The sequence below is a fragment of the Lynx canadensis genome, chromosome A1, assembly GCF_007474595.2.
Source record: "Lynx canadensis isolate LIC74 chromosome A1, mLynCan4.pri.v2, whole genome shotgun sequence".
NCBI classification, from domain to species: domain Eukaryota; kingdom Metazoa; phylum Chordata; class Mammalia; order Carnivora; family Felidae; genus Lynx; species Lynx canadensis.
The window spans coordinates 84,757,634-84,777,075 of NC_044303.2; the positions used below are offsets into that span (position 1 = coordinate 84,757,634).

Below are 19,442 nucleotides of genomic sequence, written 5' to 3' on the forward strand. Positions count from 1 at the left end.
ATGTGGTTATGTAATATAGTTTACATTTTTAATGTCTTATATTTGAAAAGTACTTTTATTCACAGAAAAACTGAATGTAAAGTACAGAGAATTTCAGTACACTCTCTACTTCCACACATGCATAGCATTCTCCAGAGTCAACATACCCTATCAGAGTGGTACATTATGTACAATTAATAAACCTACACTGATGCATTATAATAAACCAAAGCCCAGTGTTTACATTATTGTTCATTCTTATTGTTGTACATCTTTTTGTGTATTTGGAGAAAAGTTTATTGGGTTGTAGCCATCTTAATAGAATTAAACAGAGAATTCTGAGTGTCCTAAAATTCCCCTATAGTCCAAATGTTCCTCCTTCTCTCTGTGTGCAACCACTGATATTTTTACTTTCTTTGTAGTTTCCCTTTATCCAGAATGTCTTATACTTGAAATCATATACATGCAGGCTTATTGTTAATTCACAAAAAAAAGTCGCTTCTCAATTGATGTTGTTTGATAAAGGAGTGCACTTGTGATTTGCACTGGGTGTTTTATGGAAGTGTTGAATAGCTCAGTGTACACCTAAAACTAATATTGCACTGTATATTAACAAACTGGAATTTAAATAAAAACTATAAAAACTGGACCATGAATACAGAAATCATTATAAAGATTAAAGTAAATCTTAATTATAAAAAGATGTTCTTGACAGGTATCACAAAAGCAAATAATTTGTAAGTTTCTAGAGTTGTTTCCCTATTGCTGCATGTGTGAACTAAAAGAGCCCTATGAGAAGAGACAACTAAGGACTGACAGTTCTGGGTGATGGAATACACCACCACAGGAGCCTATAAGTCTAATCAAATAAGATGCCTTGAGAAGGGGGGGAGCGTATCTCAATCCCAAGTCCTGCTTAAATGGAGATGCACATTTAACGTTTACTAAGTGCACCTGACAGGTGAAGGATTAGATGCTGGAAAGCAGGATACAATTTTCTGACCATGCAGGTGCCCTGGCAATGATGAGTCCCCTATAAAGAAGAATATTTCCCTTAAGTTATCTGGAGGAGACATTTTAATCATTCTCAAAAATGTGCTGTATCTCTAGTTATGCACCTGAAACCAACTTTGAACACGTGTGAAGGCTGCTGAAAGCTCTTAAACCATCAGGGGTACATTGGGCAATCTGACATGGTGTTCTATTAATCTGAGATTAGTGTTATTGAAAGACTTTTTATTTGTTGTTCTCTTCCACATCTTCACACTCCTTCTGGATTACAGGTGTAAGCCCACTGATCTAGTCACCTGTCACTCGGCCTTTGTCCACATAATGAAACTCTTCACTGTACTGTTTTTGTTATTTACAGATCTGTTAGAAACACTTAACTTTCTGAATGATTTCAAATGTAAGGCTTTATTCTGTATTAAGAGAGTAATGGAGGGCCTCTCCATGAGCATCTTCCGGGCCATCATTATCAGACCCAGGACCTCCTGGATGGCCAGGTTTAAACATCAATGCCCAAGGAATATTTTTTCAATTTTTTTATCATGTTTTCTCAGTTCGTCTATCAGTAGTAACTGCATCATCTGTGCTATTACTTCTTCTAATGAGACCCAGAGTGATCTACTGGATGTCAGTAAATAATACTCAATTTCCCCCATAAACTCCATCATCAGGAGACTGCTTCTCACTTTGACATTATATAGGGATATTTTCTTATAGGAGTCATGCTGCTCTCAAGTGCATATACAATGATTCTCTTGTCCAGACATCAGAGGTGGTGTCAACACCTTCACAGCACCAGCCTGTCCTCAAGAGTCTCTCCAGAGAGAAAAGCCACCCAGACTGTCCTTTTGTTTGTGAGTTCCTTTGTGTCATGTGATGGGTGACTGTCATCATCTCCTACACAATTCTGTTATGGATATATGACCTAGTCATTCTGGATTTCCAGATGCTTGTTACCAATTTCTATGCCACTGTCAGTGTGTTGATGATAATTTGTTCCGATAAAATGATAAAAATGTGTTTCAAGAGTGTCACCACACTTTGTTAAGGTTTTTATTTAAATTCCAGTTAGTTACCATACAATATATTATTAGTTTCAGGTGCCATTCAACACTTCCATATATCACCTGATATGAATCACAACAGGTGCACTTATTAATCTCTATAGGTCACTTAACCAATTTCTCCACCTGCATTCCCTCTGGTAGCCATCAGCATGTTGTCAATAGTTAAGAATCTGTTTCTCTCCCTCCTTTTTCCTTTCTGCTTGTTTAGTTTAATGAATTCCACATAAGAGTGAGATCATATGGCATTTATCTTTCTCTGCTGACTTACTTCGCTTAGCATAATACACTCTAGCCTCACCCACATCATTGCAAATGACAAGATTTCATTCTCTCTGATGGCTGAGTAGTGTTCCATTGTATATATATACCACATCTATCATCTATCTATCTATCTATTTATCTATCTATCTATCTATCTATATAACCATTTCATCAGTCGATGGACATTTGGGCATTTTCCAGAATTTGGCTAGTGTAGATAATGCTGTTATAAACATCAGAGTGCATGTATCCCTTTCAATTAGTATTTTTGTATTCTTTGGATATTTCCTTTTATTTTGTGTTACACAGCTTAACGAACACTTCTGGTTAGTATTTTTATTTATCTATTTTGGTTGCAATGCATTTCTGATGTGTAACATCCTTGTCTAATTTTGAAATTAGAAACTTATGATTTCTTTTATTATTATTATTGCTATTATTATCATCATATACTCTACTACAACAATTAAGTGGTTTTTTTCTTCTTATCCCGATCTTTGTATATCTGTAATGACTACTGCATTTTCCATGAATGCCCAGTCTTTAATGTCCTTGGTTTCGATATTTCTGCTCAATATTCTATTTTTCCTTCCATCACCTCAGAATCATTCAATGTTTAGCTGAAATATTATATACCATATTATTTTATTTTATTTTTATTTTTTATTATTATTTTATACCATTTTATTATTGTTTTATACCATTTTATTTTTCAATGGTTATTGAAAATTAATCTAATAATATTAGGCTCCTTTCCCAATATTCTTCACAAGGGTATAGATTCTCTTTCCACTTCTTTTGATTTCCTTTTTGTACCATTGTCTTTACTTAAATATTTTGAACATATTACATAGATCTGTATTATGTGACATGTAATTTCTTTGGACTCCTTATTCATTAGCTTATGTATTTGTGTGTATCACTGTTTCTAATATGGTTGTAAAATTTGGGACATATTATGTTTTGGATGTCTCCAGTCTCTTTCTTTCTTTATTTCACTCACACTGGGGGCAAATTGGACATTCCACAGAGGTTCAATCTCCTTGTGGTCAGCTAGGATCTGGATAGAAAAATGGCTACTTACTCTTACTGCTTACTCTTCTAGAACCTTCTCTTGACTTTCTTCAGACCCTGGAATGTTTTTATATTTACTTATCAACTTTGTTAGCTAACTTTAAGGATTAAGGATTTTAAGGATTATTTTAACCTTTGAGTACTTTTAGTTAGCTGCACTAATGGAATTTTGGAAATACCAAAATCACAACCCTCCAGATTGTAAACATAGAGAAAATATTTCATATAGATATTTTGTGGCAAGCAGCAGTATCTTATAAAAATTTCTCCTTGAAGTATTTCAACCATGTCTTCCATCTTTTAAGTTAGCATATCACAATATAATTTTTAGAACGTGAGTATTTTAATAACATCTGAAAGTATTTTCACGTTTTGCACAAATTTGTGATGCGCTAATCATTCACTATTAATGGAGTGTGTCTTTGTGTCACAATGCATTACTGTTTTTCTGTATCATTAAGTTACTCTTGGTAGAGCTTGTTTTGTGTAATCAAGTTGTTTTGCTGCACTTAGTATGGTTTCTTAGTACATCTTTGTAGATGTAATTTCACTTTGGATTTTATATCTAGTAGTTATGCAAAAATATCTTATTTGAAATATGCATTTAGGGAGATGCTACTTTGTCACAATGAGTCTGGAGTTCTTTCTTGTATAGTAAGAGAGTGGATGCAGAATTGAATACAAGAGAGGCTAATGTCTAGGAGGAGACAAGAGCCACAAACATGAGTTTAGTCTATGTGTTTATTAAGCTCACAAGATATTACACACATGATGAACATGAAGAAAACAATCAGTAATCATTAACTTGTGTGAGTAAGGAACAAAGGGTCTGGGGGCAAGTGGTGTTTGTGATCAAGGTACATTAGCACGATGGAAAGTAGTTTCCTGTAGGTGATATAGCAAGTTACTTGTGATCTGATTACAATATCTTGCCACCTAGTCTCAGGCACTTTTGCCCCATGGTGGCAGCTTTCCATCCTAAGCTTTATTCTAACCCATTTATGTAAGTAGAACCTATTTCCCCACACTACTTGTTGATTTTACTTATAGTTTCTGTTGTCATTTCACAGAGCCCAAAGAATATGACATGTAAGATTTCTGCTTTCATATATTTTATGAATTTTAAGCCCTAATGTGTGCCATTTAAATTAATATTCTCTGGCTTGTGTTTCCCTGGCAACCCCTCTTTACTCATCAACAATGATTTCAATTTTTCTGTCTCCTGGGATACTCAAATTGTCTGATGATGGTATCTAACACTTGTAAAGAGTGTATTTGTTTGCTATAATTACTAAACACTTTATTACAATGATGGTTTTATTGTCATCAACTATAACTGTAAGTGTCTTAGTGTCTGTCTTACATGATTTTATTTTATATATTAAACTCACTTGAATTATATCTATATGTGTATAAGGTTTGGATATTGCCTAACTTATATGTGTAATTGTTAACCAATTGTTTCATTAACTTTTCACATCTCAATGACATTCTTTATTCATGTCATTTTATATGTCTTTATTCAAATTATCTTTGTCTTCTAATTATTGCTGCAAAAGAGAAGGTTGGGTTAGACTCTAGTGTTGATAACTCCAAAATCAAATGACACATTTCCTTATTTGTTTGGATTGTTTGGATTTGTCTCACACAATAAATATTAGTAGTAAATACAGCAGTGGTAGTGATACTTATTTTCTTAAATCAGAAGAACATGTGAGAGTGCTCTTCAGTTTCCCTGAAATCTCATTCTTTTACATTATTATTCCTTATTTTTCCACCTCAATTGGTAAATACATAAAAAATTAAATACTACAAACTCAGTTTAAATTCCTAAATATGTAAGTACATGTCATTTGACTAAACTCAAGAGGGCATATACTATATGAATACACCTCTAATAAGTAAAGAGATGAAAGAAATATTTCCATACACAAAAAATACCCAGATTCATATGCATTTCTTCTTAAATTTATGAAACATTTAATTAAAAGTTTAAAAAATACCAGTTCTTTACAAACCCTTCCAAAATATAGAAGGAACTGGGAATTGACCATATCATTTACTAATTCATTTTATGAGACCTGTTATTATCCAGAAAAGAGAGCCAGATAAAACCACCATAAGTAAACTAAAGACCATGATCTATCATATACATAGACACAAATTATTAAAAAATGTGCAAATTGAATCCAAAAACATAAAATTAATTACATACAGTAAGTAATGAATCACGGATTTCTACTCCTGTAACCAATATTGCATTGAATGTTAACTAAGTAAAATTTAAACAAAAGGATAATTACATACAATAAACAAGTAGGATTATCTTTTAAACAAATTTTCTTTAACAGTCCCAAGTCAATCAATGTAATGCACCATATTGATAAAGTATAATATTAAGTTATTTCCATAAATATGAAAAACACTTGAAACAAACCCCAATCATTATAAAACCCTCAGAGGGAACTAAGATGGTGCATAGTAGGAGGACCCTAGGTTAGTCTTGTCCCTCAAATACAACTAGATAACCATCAAATAATTCTGAATACCCATACAATTTACCTAAGGATTGACAGAAGAAAGAGCCTAACCGGAGGGACAGAAGATACCACATCAGGAAGTGCAGAGTTATGGCTTGGAGGAGAAACAGATCACAGGTGCTGCAGAAAAAGGGAACCCTGGTAGCAGAGAAAGGAGAGAGAGCAATGCAAAAAATTGCATGTTTCTCTGGGGACACAGGAACTAGCTGGCACAATTTTCCTCCTCTTCAGCATAAACACAGAGCCACTGACAGGAGTCAATGCAACACACTCACTGGCTGCCTAATGTGCATACTCCAAGTTGCAAAACACAGCATTCTGGAGGTACTTCCCATCTCAACCAAGCTTGCCACAGTCCCATCATGGTGGGGCCCTCCCAGAAGCTGAAACCTCTACCCACACAACGTCTCCCAAACAGAGAGTTCTGCAGGGATTCTAGTGGATATTCTGCAGCTCTACTGGAAGTAGTATCAGGTATTATTAAACAAGAAGACAAGAGCATAGCTTGTTAAAACTTCAAGTAAAAACTTGAAGTCAACCACAAACATATATGGAAATACCACAAATACATGTAAGTTAAACACCATGCTAATAAACAATGGCATGGTCTACCAGGAAATCAAATAAATAAGTAAATAAGTACAGGGAAACAAATGAAAATGAAAATTCAATGATCCAAAATCTTTGATATGCAGCAAAAGAAGTCCTATGAGGGAAGTAAATAACAAAACAGGAGTACCTTAAGAAATAAGAAAACTCTCAAATAACCTAACTTTATACCTAAAAGAGTTAGGAAAAGAACAATAAATGAGGGGCACCTGGGTGGCTCAGTCGGTTGGGTGTCTGACTTCAGCTCAGGTCATAATCTTGCGGTCCATGGGTTCGAGCCCCACATGGGACTCTGTGTTGACAGCTTGGAGCCTGGAACCTGCTTCAGATTCTGTGTCTCCCTCTCTTTCCACCCCTCCCCTGCTCACACACACACACTCTCTCTCTCAAAAATAAAAATTAAGAACAAATGAAACCTAAAGAAAGCAGAAGGCAGGAAATATTGATGCTTAGACCAAAAATAAATGATACAGAAATTTTAAAAAATAGAACACATTAATGAAACCAAAAATGTGGTCTTTGAAAAAAATTGCTAAATTGATAAGCACCTATCCAGAATTATAAAAAATAAGAGACAAGACCCAAATAAGTAAAATAAAAAATGAGAGAAGAGAAATAACAACAAACACCATCAAAATAGAAACAGAATATTACAAAAAAATTATATTCCAGAAAATTGGATATTCTCAAAGAAATAGATCAATTCCTGGAAGTATGTAAACTACTGAAGCTGAAACAGGAGAAAATAGATAACTTGAAAAGACTAATAACCAGAAATGTAAGTGAATGAATAATTAAAAAAAAAAAAAACTACAGAAAACAAAACTACAGGGCCAAATGTTTTCAAAAAGGAATTCTACTAAACATTGAAAGAATTACTCCCTATTCTTCTAAAATTCTTCCAAAAACTAGAAAAGGGAGGAAAACTTCTAAATTAATTCTATGAGGGGCGCCTGGGTGGCGCAGTCGGTTAAGCGTCCGACTTCAGCCAGGTCACGATCTCGCGGTCCGGGAGTTAGAGCCCCGCGTCAGGCTCTGGGCTGATGGCTCGGAGCCTGGAGCCAGTTTCCGATTCTGTGTCTCCCTCTCTCTCTGCCCCTCCCCCGTTCATGCTCTGTCTCTCTCTGTCCCAAAAATAAATAAACGTTGAAAAACAAATTTAAAAAAAAAAAAAAGAAAAAAAATTAATTCTATGAGTCCAGAATTACCCATGATACTAAAACCTGATAATGACTGCACTCAAAAAGAAAACTACAGGCCAACATCCTTGATGAACACGGATACAAAAATTCTCAACCAAATCCTAGCAATACTAATCCAACAGTACATTAAAAAAAGTCATTCACCATGATCAAGTAGGATTTTTTTCCCCCTGGGCTGTGAATGTGATTCAATATTCAGAAATCAATCAACGTGATGATACACCATATTCATAAAAGAAAGGATAAGAACCATTTGATCCTCTAAATAGATGTAGAAAAAGCATTTAACAAAGTAGAATATGCATTCATGATAAAAACCCTCCACAAAGTAAGGTTAGAGGGAATATACTTCAACATCATGAAGGTCATATATGATAAACCCACAACTATTTTCACCCTCAATAGGGTAAAACTGAGAGCTTTTCCTCTATGGTCAAAAACAAGATAAGGATATCCACTTTTACTACTGCAATTTCCTCAAATTCCTAGCAACAGCAATCAGAAAACACATAGAAATAAGTGGCATCCAAATCGACAAAGAAGTCACACTTTCCCTATTTGAAAATGACATGGTACTCTACGTAGAAAACCCAAAAGACTCTACCAAACAATTGCTAAAATGGATACACGAATTCAGCAAACTTGCAAGTTACAAAATCATTGTATAGAACTCTGTTGCATTTCTATACACCAATAATGAAGCAACAGAAAGAGACATCAAGGAATTGATCCTATTTACAAAGGCACCAAAAACCATAAGATACCTAGGAAGAAACGTAACCAAAGAAGTAAAAGATCTGTACCCTGAAAAGTATAATACATTGTTGAAAAAAAATTGATGGACACAAAGAAATGGACAAACATTCCATGCTCATGGATTGGAAGAACAAACATTTTTAAAATGTCAATATTACTCAAAGCAATCTACACTTTAATACAACCCTTACCAAAATACCAAAAATATCTTTCACAGAGCTAGAACAAACAATTCTAAAATTTGCATGGAACTGCAAGACCACAAATAGCAAACACAATCTTGAAAAAGCAAAGCCAAGCCAAAGGCATCACAATTCTAGACTTACAGTTACAGTACAAAGGTGTAGTAGGGAGGAGTTAAGATGGCATGGGAGTAGGGGGTCCCTGGGCTTTCTTTGTCACTCATACTCAGATGTATTGAGGTCAGATCACTTGAAACACCCAGGAAATTGATCTGCGGAGTGGCAGAAGGATCTCCACAGTTGGAGAGAGGGTGAGGTAGAGTAGTGTAGAGACTTCCAAGGATCCCTGGAAGATAACATGCCCCTTCCTAAAGTACTTTTGGAAGAGGGTTTATTGTGTCTCAAAGGACAAAAGACCCTTCAGGTGCTAGCCAAAGACCTTTCATCAGCAAGGGGACAAATGTGCACCCAGAGGGAATATAAACTTTTTTTGATTTTTATAGTGTTACACCATAGATTCTATGCTCTGTGCAGTCCTGGAGCTATTTTTCCGGGACAGGGGGATTCAGACATGGCATGGAAAGAGGCTTGACTACACAGGAAAGGATCAGATCTATGTAGTGCTGGGTCCTTTAAGGCCTCATGTTTTGAATAGCTGGCGTGTGTTGAAGAAAAAACACAGTACAGTTGTGGCACAGAGTGAGCCGACTGCCCTTGGTATCCTGTGAGGGCTTCCTGAACAATACAGGGTGGAAGATCACGGGTCTCTCAATGATATATAGGAGAGGAGCCATTTTTGTCCCAACACCAACAAGATGGAACTTCAGATAGCAACACAGCAGCTCCCAGGGGAGGCAAGTCTAGCTTACACCAAACCCTGACACCCTATGCCTATCAAGTGCTTATTCACTGGGTCAATACTGACTCTGAGCCAGTGCAGCAAACCTGTCCTGCAGACCAGCACAGCCAGTACCTCCCATTTACCATGTGCACTGAAAATAGGGTGCTTCCAAATAACACCTGCAGTTTTCTCTTTCTTTTTTCTTTTGGAATCAGGTATATAGTTTCAATTTTGTTTGTTTGCTTGTTTTACTTCCATTTCTCTCTCCTCATTTCTCTCTCTTTGTTTATTTTTGTAATAAGGCTTTTTTTATTTTCCCCTTTACTTTCTCTAAGAATCAGCCATATAGTTTTTAGATATTCTGTGTGTGTGTGTGTTTCTTTGTTGTTGTTCCCTTTCCTTTTCTCTCCCTCCCCCTCTTTTGGATCAAGCATTTTAATGTTTATTTATTTTGAGAGAAAAAGAGAAGGAGTGAGGGAGGGTGAGGATCCCAAACAGGATTTTCACTGTTGGTACAGAGCCTGACATAAGGTTTGATCTCACAAACCTTGAGATCATGACCTAAGGCAAAATCAAAAGTCACATGCTTAACTGACTGAGCCACACCAGCACCTTTGGATCAGAAAATTCCCCCCTTTTTCCTGGCCTACTTCACAAAAAAATAAAAGCACACCTAGTTAAAAGTCAAAAAGCCTCACTGCACCAAGGAGGAGCTCAGCAGAGAAGTGACCAGTGGGAAAGTAAAGCCAAAATAACACAGCCAGTTGCACAAAGCATACACCAGAAACACTTTCTGAAATGCCAGGTCCTAGACAGTTTACAACCCCTTTTTAATATAGTATTTCTCTCAGGTGTAAGAAACATAATAGGTTTCAAAACATGCAAAATACAGAAATTTAGCCAAAATTACAAGACAGAGGAATTCTCCCCAACAGAAAGGCCAAGAAGAAATCACAGCCAGAAATTTGCTTAATACAGATATAAGCCAAATATTTGACCATGAATTTAGAATACCAGTCATAAGATGACTAGCTGAGTTTGAAAAAAAAGCACAGAAGAAACCAGAGAAATCTTTGCTGCAGGGATCAAAGACCTAAAAACTAAGAGTGAAATAAAAAATTCTGTAACTCAGATTCAAAACTAACCGTATACAGTCCCAACAAGGTTTGAAGAAGCTGAGGAGAGAATAGGTGATATAGAAGATAAAATTATGGAAAATAATGAAGCTGAAAAAAAGAGGGAGAGAAAACTTTTAGATCACTAAAGGAGACTTAGAGATCTTAGTGTTTCCATAAAACAAAACAGAATCTGTACCATAAGAATCACCAGTGAATGGAGGGAAGCCAGAAGATTTCTTTGAGCAAATTATAGCTGAGAACTTCCTTATACGGTGAAGGAAACAGGCATTCAAGTCCAAGAGGCACAGAGAACTCCCCCTCAAATCAATAAAAACAGGGCAACACCATGTCACACCATCATAAAACTTATAAAATATAAAGGTACACAGAGAATTCTGAAAGCAGCCAGGGACAAAGTATCCTTAACCTACTACGGTAGACACATAAGGTTAACAGCATGCTTGTCCACTGAAACTTAGAAGTCCAGAAGGCAGTGGCAGGAGGAATTGGCAAGAAATATTCAATATGCTGTATAGGAAATACATAACCAAGAATTCTTTAGCCAGCAAAGTTGTCATTCATAATAGGAGAGATAAAGATTTTCCCAGACAAAAGACAATAACAAAAAAGAAAGAAAGAAGAAAGAAAGAAAGAAAAGAAAGAAAGAAAGAGAAAAAAGGAGGAGGAAAGGAAGAAAAGGAAAAGAAAAGAAAAGAAAAAGAAAAAAAGAAAACCTAAGAGTTTGTGATCACTAAACCAGCCCTGCAAGAAATTTAAAGGAGGTCTCTTGGACTGGAGAAAGAAACAAGATCAACAATGAAATTTAGAAAGGACCAGAGAACATCATCAGATATACCAACTCCACAGGTAACAAAAAGGCACTAAATTTAAATAAACACTCTGAATATAAATGGGTTAAGTGCACCAATGAAAATACATAGGGTTTCAATGGTATTAAAAACAAAACAAACAAAAACAAGAGCCCTTTATATGCGGCCTACAACAGACTCATTTTAGAGATAAATGCACTTCGAATTTGAAAGAGAGGGGATGGAAAACCACCTATCATGATAATCAACATCAAAGAAAGTCAAAGTATCAATACTTAGACAAACCAGATTTTAAAACAAAGTCTGTAGAGGTGCCTGGGTGGCTCTTTGTTAAGAGTCTGATTTTGGCTCAGGTCATGATCTCACCATTTGTGAATTCAGGCCCCATGTCAGGCTCTGTGCAGACACCTCAGAGTCTTGAGCTTGCTTCAGATTTTGTGCTTCCCTCTATCTCTGCCACTCTCCCATTCAGTCTCTGTGTCTCTCTCAAAAAAAAAAATATTAAAAAAAAGTAAAACAAAGACTGTAACAAGAGATAAAGAATAGCATTGTATCATAAGTAAGGGGCCTCTCTATTAAGAAGATCTACCAAATGTAAATATATATGCCCCCAACTTATAGGAATGCAAATATATGAATCAATTAACAACAAACATAAAGAAACTCACTGAAAATGATACCAAAATAGTAGGATAATTTAATGCACCACTTATAGCAATGGACAGATCATCTAAGCAGAAAGCCAACAAGCAAAAATGCCTTCGAAAGACACACTGGAACAGATGGACTTACCAGATACATTCATAACATTTCATTCTAAAATAGCAGAATACATCTTTCTTTAATGCACCTGGAACATACTCCAGAATACATCCGATGTTGGTTCACAAATCAGCCCTCAATAGGCACAAAAAGGTGAGATCATATCATGGATATTTTAGGATCACAGCACTATGAAACTTGAAATCAATCACACACAAAAATTTGGAAAGCCCTCAAACTCATGGAGGTTAAAAAATATACTATCAGAGCATAAATAGTTTAATGTGGAAATTAAAGAAGAAATTAAAAAAAAACTTCATGGAAACAAATTGAAAATGCAAACACGATATTACAAACCCTCTGGGATGTAGTAAACACAGTTCTAAGGTAAAAGAAATTGCATTCAGGCCTATCTAAAGAAACAAGAAATTTCCCAATTACACAACCTTATCTTACACCTATTGGATCAAGAAAAGGAAAGGTAAATAAAGCCTAAAGCCAGTAGAGTTATGGAAATAATAATATTAGAGCAGAAATAAATGATATGGAAACAGACAAAAATAGTAGAACAGATAAATGAAACTAAATGCTGGTTCTTTGAAAGAAAAAAACAAAAATGATAAACCCTAGCCAGACTTATCAAAAAGAAAACAGAGAGGACCCAAATAGATAAAAGCACAAATGAAAGAGGAGAGATCACAACCAACACCACAGAAATACAAACAATTATAAGAAAATACCCAGAAAATTACATGCCATCAAACTGTGCCACCTGGAAGAAATTTACAAATTCCTACAAACACACATATTGCTAATACTGAAACAGGAAGAAATAAAAAAATTAAAAGAGACCCATGACCAGCAAAAGTGAACTAGTTATCAAAATTTCCCAAAAAACAACAGTCCTGGGCCAGATAGATACTCAGGGGAATTCTACCTGACATTTAAAGAAGAATTAATACCGACTCTTCCCAAACTGTTCCAAAAATCAAATGGAAGGAAACCTTCCAAACTCATTCTATGGAGTGAGCGTTACCTTGAATCCAAAAGCAGACGAAGACCCCACTAAAAAAGAGAATTACAGGTCAATATCTCTGATGAACATGGATGCAAAAATTCTCAACAAGATACTAGCAAATAACATTCAATATTACATTAAAATACTTATCCACCATAATCAAGTGGGATTTATTTTTGGACTGCAAGACTAGTTCCATATTCACAAATGAATCAATGTGATACACCACATTAATAAAAGAAAAGATAAGAAACATATGATCCTCTCAAAAGTTGCAGAAAATACATTTGACAAAATACAGCATCATTCCTTGATAAAAACTGTCAGAAAATAGGGATAGAAGGATAATACTTCATCATAATAAAGGCTATATATGAAAGACCAATAGGTAGATCATCATCAATGGAAAAAAAAAAAAACACAAAACTGAGATCTTCCCCCACTAAGGTCAGGAACATGACAGGATGTCCACTCTTACCACTGTTGTTCAATATAATACTGGAAACTGTAGCATTAGCAATTAGACAACACAAAGAACTAAAATTTGTACGAATTGGCAAAGAAGAACTCAAACTTCTATTCTCCAAAGATGACATGATACATCACATGGAAAACCCGAAAGCCTCCAACAAAAAACCTAGACCTGATACATGAGTTCAACAAAGCTGCAAGATATAAAGTCAAAGCATGGAATTTGGTTGCACTTCATTACACCAATAATGAGGCAGCAGAAAGATAAATCAAAGAATTCCATTTACAAATGCACCAAGACCAATAAGGAACCTAGGAATAATCCTAACAAAAAAGGAAAAAAAAATTCTTTATGCTTAAAACTATAGAAAGTTTATGAAAGAAATTGAAATAGAAGCAAAGAAATGGAAAAACATTCTATTCTCATGGATTGGAAGAACAAATATTGTTAAAATGTCGATAGTGCCCAAAGCAATCTACCCATTAATACAATACTCCTCAAAATACACCAGCATCTTTGCAGAGCTAGAGGAAACAATTCTTTTTGTTGTGTTTGTTTTTGAATACTTCATTTCTCTTTAGTCGAATAAATGATGCCTTTTTTCTTTTTGTTAAACTAATTTTATTTATTTATTTATTTTCATTCTATTAATAATTTTAAAATTTAAATCCAAGTTAGTTAGTATATAGTGCAACAATGATTTCAGGAGTAGATTCCTTAACGTCCCTTACCCATTTAGCCCATTCCCCATCACACCACTCTTCCAGCAACCCTCTGTTCCTTCTCTATGTTTAAGAGTCTTATGTTTTGTCTCCCTCCCCGCTTTTATATTGTTTTATATTATTTTTCCCTTCCCTATGTTCATCTGTTTTGTATCTTAAATTCCCCATATGAGTGAAGTCATGATATTTGTCTTTCTGTATTTTCACTTAGTATAATACCCTCTAGTTCTCTCCATATAGTTGCAAATGGCAAGATTTCATTTGTTTTGATTGCTAAGTAATACTCCATTGTATATATACCACATCTTCTTTATCCATTCATCCATCTATGGACATTTGGACTATTTCCATACTTTGGGTATTGTTGATAGTGCTTCTATAAATTGGGGTGCATGTGTCCCTTCAAAACAGCATACCTGTATCCCTTGGATAAATACCTAGTGGTGCAATTGCTGGGTCATAGGGTAGTTTCATTTTTAGGTTTTTGAGGAATCTCCATACTGTTTTCCAGAGTGACTACAACAGTTTTACAGTCCCACCAGCAGTGGAAAAGAGATCCTCTTTCTCTGCATCCTCACAAACATCTGTAGTTGCCTGGGTTGCTAATGTTAGCCATTCTGACAGGTGTAAGGTGGTATCTCATTGTGGTTTTGATTTGTATTTCTCTGATGACTGATGTTGAGCATTTTTTCATGTGTCGGTTGGCCACCTGTATGTCTTTTTTGGAGAAGTCTTTATCATGTCTTCTTCCCATTTCTTCACTAGATTATTTGCTGTTTGGGTGTTGAGTTTGAGAAGTTCCTTATAGATATTGGATACTAACACTTTCTCTGATATGTCACTTGCAAATATCTTCTCCCATTCCATCGGTTGCCTTTTAGTTTTTCTGATCATTACCTTTGCTTGCAGAAGATTTTATTTTGATGATGTCCCATTATTCATTTAGCTTTTGATTCCCTTGCCTCTGGAGACGTGTTGAGTAAGAAGTTGCTGCGGCTAAGATCAAAGTGTTTTTTGCCTGCTTTGTCCTCTAAGATTTGATGGCTTTCTGCCTTCTATTTAGGTCTTTAATCCATTTTGAGTTATTTTTGTGTATGGTGTGAGAAAGTGGTCCAGGTTCTTTTTTTTTTTTTTTTTTTTTGCATACTGCTCTCCAGTTTTCCCAGCACCATTTGCTGGAGAGACTATCTTTATTCTACTGGATATTCTTTCCCGCTTTGTCAGCGATTAGTGGGCCATACGTTTGTGGGTTCATTTCTGGGTTCTGTATTCTGTTACATTGACCTATGTGTCTGTTTTTGTTCCAGTACCATACTGCCTTGATGATTACAGGTTTGTAATACATCTTGAAATCTGGGATTGTGATGCCTCTAGCTTTATTTTTCTTTTTCAAGATTGCTCTGGCTATTTGGGGTCTTTCCTGGTTCCATAAAAATTTTAAAATTGTTTGTTATAGCTCTGTGAAGAATGCTGGTGTTATTTTGATAGGTATTGCATTGGATATGTAGATTGCTTTGAGTAGTATCAATATTTTCACAATATTTGTTTTTCCAATCCAGGAGCATGAAATATGTTTCCATTGTTATGTATCTTCTTCCATTTCTTTCATAAGTTTTCTGTAGTTTTCAGTGTATAGATTTTTTCACCCTTTTAGTTAGGTTTATTTCCAGGTATTTTATGGGTTTTGGTGCAATTGTAAATGGGACCCATTCCTTGATTTATATGTCTGTTGCTTCATTATTGGTGTATGGGAATGCAACCAATTTCTGTGTATTGATTTTATGTCCTGCAACTTTGCTGAATTCATGGATCAGTTCTAGCAGTTTTTTGGTGGAATCCTTTGGGTTTTCTATGTAGAGTATCATGTCATCTGTGTAGAGTAAAAATTTGACTTCCTCCTGAGTGATTGGATGTCTTTTATTCCTTTGAGTTTTCTGGTTGCAGAGGCTAAGACTTCCAATACTATTTTGAATACCAGTGGCAAGAGTTGATATCACTGTCATGTTCATAGCCTTAGAGGAAAAGCTTTCAATTTTTCACCATTGAGAATGATATTAGAGTGGGTCTTTCATATATGGCTTTTATGATCCTGAGGTATTATCTTTCTATCCCTACTTCCTTGAAGGTTTTTATAAAGAAAGGATGCTGTATTTTGTCAACATATGTTCTCTGCATCCATTGAGAGGATCATGTGGTTCTTGTCCTTTCTTTTATTGTGATGTATCACATTGTTTTGTGGATATTGAGCCAGCCCTGCATCCCAGGTATAAATACCACTTTGTCGTGGTGAATAATTCTTTTAATGTATTGTTGGATCCAGGTGGCTAGTATCTTGCTGAGGATTTTTGCATCCATGCTCATCAGGGAAATTGGTCTATTCTCTTTTTTAGTGGGGTCTTTGTCTGGTTTTGGAATCAATGTAATGCTGGCTTCACAGAATGACTTTGGATGTTTTCCTTCCATTTCAATTTTTTGAAACAGCTTCAAAAGAATAGGTGTTAACTCTTCTTTAAATGTTTGGTAGAATTCCCCTGGAAAGCCATCTGGCCCTGGACTCTTGTTTTTTGGCAGATTTTTGATTACTAATTTGATTTCTTTACTGGTTATGGGTCTGTTCAAATTTTCTATTTCTTTCTTCCTGTTTCAGTTTTGGTAGTGTATATGTTTCTAGGAATTTGCCCATTTCTTCCAGGTTGCCCATTTTATTGGCATATACCTGCTCATAATATTCTCTTATTATTGTTTTTATTCCTGATGTGTTGGTTGTGTGCATTTCTCCTCTTTCATTCTTGATTGTATTTATTTGGGTCCATTCCTTTTTCTTTTTGATCAATCTGGCTAGTGTTTTATCAATTTTGTTAATTCTTTCAAAGAACCACCTCCTGGTTTCATTCATCTTTTCTACTGTATTTTTTTTATTTCAATAGCATTGATTTATGTTCTAATCTTTAATATTTCCTGTCTTCTGCTGGTTTTGAGTTTTAATTTCTGTTTTTTTTGTTCCAGCTAGTTAACATGTAAGTTAGGTGTGCATCTGAGACATTTCTTCCTTCTTTTGGGAAGGCCCGCATTGCTATATACTTTCCTCTTGTGACTGACTGCCTTTGCTGGTCCCAGAAGTCTTGGGCTGTGTTGTTATCTTTTTCATTGGCTTACGTGTACTTTTAATTTCCTCTTTAACTTCTTGTTACCCCATTCATTCTTTAGTAGGATGTTCTTTATTCTCTAATTATTATCTTTCCAAATTTTTTTCTTGTGTTGATTTCGAGTATCATGGTGTTGTGGTCTGAAAATGTGTACATTATGATCTGCATGGTTTGTACTTGTTGAGGGCTGATTTGTGTCCCATTATGTGATATATCCTGGAGAATGTTCCATGTACACTGGAGAAGAATGTGTATTTCACTGCTTTAGGATGAAATGTTCAGAATATATCTGTTAAATCCATTTGTTCAGTGTGTCATTCACTGCCATTGTTTCCTTGTTGATTTTCTGTTTAGATGATCTGTCCATTGCTGGAAGTGGGGTTGTTGAAGTCCCCTATTATATAGTATATTATCAAGGAATGTCTTTATATTTGTGATTAATTGATTTATATATTTGGGTGCTGTCACATTTGGAACATAAATACGTTTACAATCGTAAATATCAAATCTTCCTGAATACTAAACTATTGAACCTGGAGTGTCCTTGGCATCATAGATTTCAAATATATTTAGATAAAGTAAGATATAATTTTGAAGTTACATGTAAGTTAAATTATACTTGTTTGTGACATAAATAAATATTCTGTCATATGAATTAAAGCAAAATATCCCAGTTTTGGTATAAATATTTCATGAATAAGTAGTTATAAATTGATTGTAATGTATTCACACTTTTGAAACACATTTCTATCCTTTTATCAGAACAAATTATCACCAACACACTGACAGTAGCATAGACATTAGACACAAGCTGCTGGAATCTAGGATGACTGGATCATATGTCCATAACAGAGTTGCAGAGAAAGAAGATGATGGCATCCACCCAGTACATGGCCACAAAGAAACTCAGCCAAAACAGTACATTCTAGGTGGTCTTTCTCACTGTGGAGACTCTTGAGGAGAGCTGGTGCTGTGATGGTGATGGCACCACCTCTGATACCTGGACAAGGGAATCATCATGTATGCATTAGAGAGTAGCATGACTTCTATGAAGAAATATCCCTGGATAATGTCAGTGTGAGAAGTAGAACCCTGATGATGGACCTTATGGGGGAAAATGAGCAGTATTTACTAACATTCAGTAAATTATTCTGGGTCACATTTGAAGAAGAAGCAGAATATACAAGATGCAGTTACTATTGAGAGACAAACCGAAGAAACCATAAGATGATAAATGAATGGAAGATGTACTTTGTGCATTTAGGTTTAAAACTGGCCAACCGGGAGGTACTGGGGCTGATGATAATGGCCTAGAGGATGCTCAGAAGGCAGGTGGTCCTCATGCAGGGGCCCCCCATTACTCTGATCATGCAGAATAAAGCCTTATATTTTAAATCATTCAGAAAGTTCAGTGATTCCAACAGGGTTGTACACAATAAAAACAATGCAATGGAGAGTTTCATTATGTGGACAAAGGCCAAATGACAGGTGATTAGGTCAGTGGGCTTAGACCTGTGATCCAGAGGATCATGAAAACGTGGAAGAGAAAGAGGAAGGTGTTGGTGGAAATTCCAATGCCTACTGGTAAAATTGGCATAATTTTAATAGTCAAATGAATGGAAGTGTGATCATGATAGGTGCAAAGCATATTTATCTGGAAAAAATAGACCTCACATGATCATTGTAATTAATTTTGTTGCCATACTCATCACCACATCACAGTTTTCATTTTAACCAAAGCTATTTTACAAAATCAATGTAAAACTTATGTTGTATGAAGTCTTAGTATAGTCTCAACATAATTTGCACACCAATTTGAGTGTTATGTATTTTATAGTCATACATATCTATCTGA

General features: G+C 35.3%; 2 pseudogenes; one reads left to right on the plus strand and one right to left on the minus strand.

Annotated features, from left to right (window-relative positions):
* The first annotated feature begins 630 nt into the window (after positions 1-630).
* On the plus strand, positions 631-2,035 carry LOC115510946 (annotated as a pseudogene).
* Positions 2,036-18,291: 16,256 nt separating this feature from the next.
* Positions 18,292-19,235, minus strand: LOC115511014 (annotated as a pseudogene).
* Between the last annotated feature and the right edge of the window lie 207 nt (positions 19,236-19,442).